Here is a 7836-nt window from a genome sequence, read left to right as displayed (position 1 = left end):
TATTTACATTTTGCATATTTATGCTTCCAAATTATGCTAGATTTAATGTGATGATAAATTCAGTTTTAATTCCTGAATCTTCTCTAGATGAATGCCGTTGTGGGGGGAGGGCAGGGAAATGAGGGTTTGGGGTGGGGTTGAAGGCAATACTGGGACATTTTAAGCATAGAGTCATGGTGATACATGTACAGGTCTCTGATTTTCCATAGACACTCCATCACAGCGGGTACAGTTTATCCTCGGAACTGAGGATGATGACGAGGAGCACATTCCCCATGACCTTTTCACAGAACTGGATGAGATTTGCTTGCGTGAAGGTGAGGATGCTGAGTGGCGAGAAACAGCCAGGTGAGGATTTCTGTTGAAGGGAGAAAGTAAAATGAAGAATTTTCATGTTACTAAAAAAAGCGATTCCTAATGTGATGACTTTGTAAACATCCCTGATTGTTGCTGATTTCTGAAGTTGCCTCTCTGGCCTGGGCATTTTCTATAATGGGATATGGGTCAGAATGAAATCTGAAGGCAGTAATTACAGTAAACAGTGATACAGAGCCAGCAACAGCTGCAGCCTTAAAGATAAACAGTAACATAATTTGTGTGTCATCCATAGAACAATAGAAATCCAAAAGTAATTTATTTCGGTCTTCTCAGCTGCTGGTTTGTGCCTGAATAAGTGAAATTATATCATAATTTGAGTTTTTTTTTCATTTACATGTTAAGAAAATTTTTACCATGTGGAGAAATTTATAGGGTTTGTTTTTAAAGAAAGGGCAAATATGATGATAAGAGGTTTTAGGTATAATCCTGGATTTCATGTACTATTTGGTGAGGATAAAAACATTTTGTAATGTAAATATTTTGTAGTATGTTTCTGTGATATGTATACATTTATACATAGTGATCTTTCAAATGTCTTTTTATAAATTCTCTCATATCATTTGTAATAAATATTTCTATATTGCCACACAACTGATAAAAAATGTAGCAAATTAAACTTTGTGCTTACTTTTCATTTGTTCTTCTTCATTTGTTCCTCATAAAACATATTTATAGACTATCCATTATGTTCCAGATGGAATGGGTATAGGACAACAACAATAAGTCTTAGATCTTGCCTTTAACAATCCTACTGTCTAATTTAGAAAAGTAATAACAAAGTTGTAAATGCTTTATAAATAATACTATGATGCAAGTCCACTCAAGGAACTGTGGGCACACATAGAGTTGTCATTTACCACTGCTTTCCAAATTTTAACAAGAACACTGAGCACTTAGGGTCTTGTGAAAATGTAGTTTCAGTAGGCCTTAGGTATAGTCTTGGGTCCTACATTTCTAATAAGCTTCCAGGAGATATCAAGGCAAATGTTTTTGGTGAGTAGGCCACTTTTTTAGTAGCAAGTATCTAAATTAAAAGAGTGGAGAGAGGATCAGCTTAGTTTCCCTGGTAGTTTCCCTGATTCCTGAGCTGGCTTTTGAAGGTTGAATTGGAGGTAGCTAGGCAGAAAAGGAGAGGGGGCAGATATTAGGCAGAGGGGACAGGATGTGCTTGAACACATCTTTGGCACAAGTTTTATTGTTTCATGGGCAAACCCTCCTAGGATCAGACAGCTCTAATTGTTGGAAATTCTTTCAGCCGAACATATTTGTTAGTGGTACTTAGATTGCAATAGCTTACTGAAAGCCACAACGCTCCGTTAGCTCATGTTAAACTGTAACTGTATTTAATCATTGCCTTAGCTCTATCTGTTCAGAGTAACTGTGGAATGAAATGTACAATCACGATAATGAATATCATGAATGATACCAGCCTAGTTTATTTTTGTTTGTTATATTTTGAGTGCCATTATTTAAAAAAATACTAAAACTTAATGGAAAAAAAGAACAAAATGGCTCTCATCTAGTAAATTTCTCTTAACTAATAAATAAACAAACTAATAACTACTTGTATTTAAAATTAAGAAATTATAGGATGGCATAAAATAAAAGTATTCCTTTACCCTTACTTACAGTATTTCTTTTAAAAAACAATTACTGCTAACAGTTTCTTATGGGTTTTTTTAAAAAAATAATTATTTTATTTTATTTAACTTTATTTATTTATTTATTTTGTCAGAGAGGGACAGAATGAGAGTGAGAGAGAAAGAGAGAGAGAGAGAGATGGAAAGTGAGAAATCAAGCCACCAGATTGGGGCTCGAACTGCGGTCAGCTATATGGGAGTCCAGGCCTTTAACCATCATAGCACTTCCCAGCCTCTCTTATGCATTTTTATAAAGAAAAATGTATATCCATATCTGCATGTAAATGCATGCCCTCTTTAACATTTTTTTTTTGAGAGGTTTTTACTATAGGGCACGTGTACTCGCCAGCCAGCCAGAGAGAGACAGAGAGACAGAAAGCGAGAAATCACCCCCTGGGGGGATGGCCACGCCGCAATCCCTTCTCCTCCATTCTCCTCTCGGGATCTTAGGCATGCACACACACGCGCCCAGTGTGAGTTTAAGCCACCAGGTCCGGGACTTGAACTGTTGTCGACTACATGGGAGTTCAGCGACATAGCCATTATGCTAACTGCCGGCCCCCTCTTTAAATTTTTTTTTTTTAACTTTTCATTTATTTATTTGACATCCAGTCACTGTATATCATTACGGCACATCAAATGAATTTTACCATCATGAATACAAATATTGGTTCATGCAAAGATATTACCATGTACATTATAATCAACAGATTTCTTTCCATTAAGAGTCTCTTAAATGTTTTGTTTCTTTCTTCTTCCCCTTGATTCTCTCCACCTCATCCTCCTCCATTTCTCACCCTCCTGCACTGTCTCCTGTATCCCATTACTTTCTCTCTTTCATAGTCTGGCTAGCTTTGCTTAGCAGTAAACTTTCCATGTTCATCCACTTTCTGTCAAATGCCAGAGTCTCGTCTTATTTTATTTTATCTTTTTTAAATATACCTAAGTAGAATTCTGTATATGTTCCCCACTTTTTCAATCTATTCATCTGTTTGTGGATATTTGTGTTGGTTCCACAATCTTAACAATTGTGAATAATGCTGCAATAAACATGGATATACAAGTGCTTTTCTGTCTGAGCGTTTTCCTATCCTTTGTAATGGAATTGCTGGATTGTATGGTAGTTCTATTTGTAGATCTTTGAGGAACCTCCATATTGTTCTCCATAGTGGTTGCACTAATTTACATTCCCATCTACAGTGTAGGAGAGTTCTCTTTTCACCACAGCCTCATCAATACTTATCATTCTTTATTCTTTTAATCTTAGCCATCCTGAATAAAGTTAGATGATATCTCATTGTGGTTTCTATTTGCATTTCCCTTATGATGAGGGATATTGAGCATTTTTTTCATAAGGTTTTGTTTGTTTGTATGTCTTTCTTAGAGAGTTGTCTTTTCAGCTTATTTGCCCATCATTTAATTGGGTTGATTATTTTTTGGGGAGTTAAGCTGTTTGTGTTCCTTTTATATTTTGGTTATACATACCTTCTCTGAGGCATAGTTTGCAAATATATTCTACCATTCCAAGGGTTGTCAATTTGTTCTTATTATCATTTCTTTCACTGTATGCCTTTTTAAAATCTTGACAGATAGCTAGCGTTTTTTTTTTTACATAATAATTGCTGCAATGTTTATTTACACATATTTTGCAATTATTTTTAGGTATTTATGTAGGATGAATTTTTAGCAGTGAGATTTATGTACCAGAGATAGAAGCCATTTTTTTACTTTGCTAGGTACTGAAAATTTACATTCATATAATGTATCGGTAATTTGTACTCCCACCAACAATGTATGAAAGTGCTTATTTTCACCCAAATGTTTGCTACACTAAATTATCAAGCTATAATTTTATAGACTAGATGAATAATCCTAAATCTCATTATTTCATTTTCTGTAATTATTAATGAGCTCCAACATCTTTTCATGTATTTTAATGTTTTTCCTATGAATGAATTGTTCATTTACTTTACCCATTTTATGTCAAATCATTTATTATTGCCTCCATTTGCCTTTTTCTGAATACTTGAAATGAGTGGTATGCATTACCTCTTTAATGAAAATTATACATAAATTAATCATTTTTTATAGTGCTTTCTATTGTGATATTTTAAATATAATTTAAAAATAGGCTTTATACAACCTGGTAATTTTTTTTAAAGGTTTTGCCATAGGGCACATGCACTCACTGGAGAGAGACAGAGAGACACAGTGAGAAGGAAAGTGAGAAATCCCCAGGGGTTATGGCCACACTGCAATTTCTTCTCTTCCATTCTCCTCCTGGGATTTTAGGGATGTAGGCACACATGCCTGGCATGAGTTTAAAGCTGATAGATCTGGGACTCAAACTATAATCATCCATGTGGATTGATCTGGGACTCAAACTATAATCATCCATGTGAGATACCAGTTCCTTAACACTACGTCACCTGTTGGATCCTAACCTGGTAAATTTTAAGATTAAGAATCTCATAGCTTATTTTTTTCCCCAGTTGTATCCAGGACTACATATGAGTTTCAAAAATACATAATATATATGTTCATCTTTATTTGGTGTCAGAAAAGCAACATCTAATCAAATTAGTGATATAATTTTTCATCTTTTGTCATTAAAAAGTTGTTGATAAGGAAGTTAAGGGACACACTTCCTTGTTTAGGACTAGAAGCATCTGTCTTGCACTGGTTAACAAAAACAGGTTTTCCTGGGTAACTTGAAGGAAGAAGACCTGGTGGTTAGTCATTAGCCTGTTATGGTTAATTAATGGTCAACTTCAATTTTTTTTTGCTAAGAAGTACTTTATGGAAGCATTTTTGAAAGTTTCCTTTCTTTCCTTTCATCTTACACAATAGAACCAAGAACAACATTGAAATATGTATCTTACCATGAGTAACTCCCTTGTTTTTAACATGGTGAGTGAGTTTTCCTCTTCCAGATCAAATAGTGATGTGCTCTATTTAGCCAGTAAGTTTCTACTTACTTGCCCACTCTCATAAAACTAGGAAGTGACAGAAGCAACACTAGATTCTTATTCTCTCACTATGTCATGGTCGAGTTTGTAGGATTTTATCATGGTCTTCTAATGGGTGAACTTGAATAACATGCTACCCTAAAACAACCAAAATGTATTACTTTCTAAAATAAAGAATGAAAGAGATGAAATCCAGTTAATTACTGGTATTCTCTAATGTTACATAGGACCTGTGATCCAAGCCGTGCTTTAGAAACCTTATGCATAGTGCAGCTGTTTGAGGTTCAGGAAGACATCTGATGAGCAATCAAAATAGTAACAGACATTGAAGAGGAGGGTAGATGAATTTTGGCTGAGGCACAATATTTCAGTGAAGAACAGTACGTATTTACTGAGGCCTTAGAAATATAGTGGGTTTTAAAGTAGCAGAAGTTATTTTGTTCTGGTTGCCCTAGTTCATCCACAAAGGCTAATTTTAGTTAATTCACAACTCCATTTGATTTTTCAAGTGTAATTTAAGTCTAATGAATCATTTGTATAACCACTTGGAGCACTTCTTTCTTTAGGTTAGTATTCCAAGATTAATAACTTTGTACCACAATAAAAAGCTATTTTATTTTCACATTACGCCTCACATCTTAAATTATTTATACCCATTTTTATTGCTAAGTAAAACTTAAGCAAAGTTTTAGATTTTTGAAACTAAGTTTTTGAGTCATCATTATTTAATAAATGTGAAAACCAGCTGTTCACTTTTAAAAACCTTAAAAGAAGCCATATGAAGGGGCTAATGAATCAACACAATTAAAATGTCCTGCTTATATATACCACAACATTATTAATAGAAAAGTGAGCAAAACTACCACAGCTGTGCAACAGTGGTGACAACATGTTTAACTCACTGTGGCTGCCCTTTAAAAATGCTTCCCACAAATGAGCCCAGAAGAGGCCAAGCAGGGGTAGCAGCTAGGCCTTTGGTGTATACATGTAATGTGGAAAAGGATTATTACATCAAAACAATTTTATTGATGCTACAAAGGCATTTGATATTCAAAATTAGTAAAGATGCAAGTCATCGAGATTTTTCAGTATTGTATGAGGTGTAAAAATAATATAGATTTAAACCAGTTTGAGACCAGCAGGTGGTGTAATGTTACATCACTGGACTCCCATATAGTTGACTGTGGTTTGAGTTCTGGAACTGGCAGCTTAACACATGTACTGGGCATGTGTGCATGTGTGCGTGCATGCCCAAAATCTCAAGAGGAGAATTGAGAAGAGGGGATTGCAGTGTGGCCATTCCCCCCTGGGAGTGATTTCTCACTTTCTGTCTCTCTATTTCTCTCTGTCTCTCTGGCAAGTGCACGCATCCTATAGCAAAAATCTCTCCCAAAAAATAAATAAAAAAATAAGAACAGCTAATGTCTATGAACACTAGGTTTGGATATATTTCATTTCCCCTTATAATGGTGGTAAGTATTCTATGACTACATATGTTATTCTCTGGCCCCATACAAACCATGTCCTTCCATCTGCTGTGTCCCTCAACTCTTCTAAAATAGGATGTTTTTTCTTGAGACAACCTTTACTTCCCCTAAGGCTATAATTCTGGTGATACAGTAACTCCTTTCTGTTTGAGTGGAATCAGAGAATAAAATTCTTTAGAAAAGTTAAACTTGAGTTAGTGGGAATAGAATACACAGAGTTAAGTTCTCTTGAAAACGTCTATTTCTAATTGACAAAAGAATTTCACTTCACTTATTTTTAATATGTGTATTGTGGTAGAGATTATCATCAACTAATCCTCAAAGAATTCATGAAACACCTATTTAATGTTGTCTAGTAGAAAGAGACTCCAATGTGCTAACCATGGATGAAAACATATCCAGACGTACTGAAGGAAATGAAATAATCTTCTCAGGGTTTAAATCCTCTGCTGCCATCCCCCCGCCTCCCCCCCCCCACCAGAAAACAGCATGCAATTGACCCATGGTTTTTATTTATTTATTTATTTTTGCATTGTCTGTCACATCTAATTCATGCTTTGAGACTCTTGCTTGCGTTGGTTTGCTATTCAAACAAATGTCAGCAGAGTTTATTTGAAAACTGGAACAGATTGAAGCACTTTAGGTCATTAACTGCAATCAGGCACATCGCAACTGACAGTATATTCAGTGACTACAAATCTTGAAACACGATCTGGTGTGTTCTCAGACCTATTAATGTCTATCTTTGAAGGATGAAATGGAATGAAAAAATAACAGAAAGAAGAGATATACTTATGTATTTATGTATATATATTATTTTTAATACAGTCTGTTTAAAAATGTTCATTTAAATATCTCTTAAAGATTTTGGCATCTTTCTGGAGCTGGCATAAATGCACAGAATCTTGAAATGTTTAGTATCTTTAGTAACTTGATATTTGTAACTTGTGGGTTCCTTTTTATGGAAAGTACCTTCTGCCTACTCCTATAATACTCGTACAACCTAGGGGTACATTAAATTATGCATGTGTATGATACATATGTGGTCATCTTAACTACCAAACTGCTTAGAACTCCGAGAACCTTCATCCTTTTATAATAGAACCAATTCTCAATTTGAAGGAAATTAATCTAAAGGAAGGAATATATCTCTTGGATTTGTTTTTAAAGCATCATTTCAGCCCAGCCACAGTGGTGCAAGTGAGAGGGCACCTCTAGCTGTAGTTGCGTGGGAGGCTTGGGTTTAGTTTCTGAACATGAAACAGGCCAAGCTCAATGTCATCCCTGTGGTCCCAGTTAACTGGAAGGCTGAGGCAGAATAATAACATGGTGAGATCTTTTCAAAAATACCACTTCTCTTTC

At 35.2% G+C, this 7836-nt stretch overlaps 1 protein-coding gene across 1 annotated transcript in view; it reads left to right on the top strand.

Annotated features, from left to right (window-relative positions):
* The first annotated feature begins 207 nt into the window (after nt 1-207).
* Nucleotides 208-7836, top strand: part of SLC4A10 (solute carrier family 4 member 10) — a 155193-nt gene continuing 147564 nt past the window's right edge. Inside the window, exon 1 of the mRNA XM_027776513.1 lies at nt 208-348. The gene's annotated coding sequence lies outside the window, so the exon portion shown is untranslated. The remainder of the gene's footprint in view (nt 349-7836) is intronic.

This window comes from Tupaia chinensis, unplaced genomic scaffold (assembly GCF_000334495.1).
Source record: "Tupaia chinensis unplaced genomic scaffold, TupChi_1.0 Scaffold000674_2, whole genome shotgun sequence".
Taxonomy (NCBI): domain Eukaryota; kingdom Metazoa; phylum Chordata; class Mammalia; order Scandentia; family Tupaiidae; genus Tupaia; species Tupaia belangeri.
The sequence above is the reverse complement of the archived record's forward strand: the minus strand, read 5'-3'. Positions and strand labels throughout refer to the sequence as shown.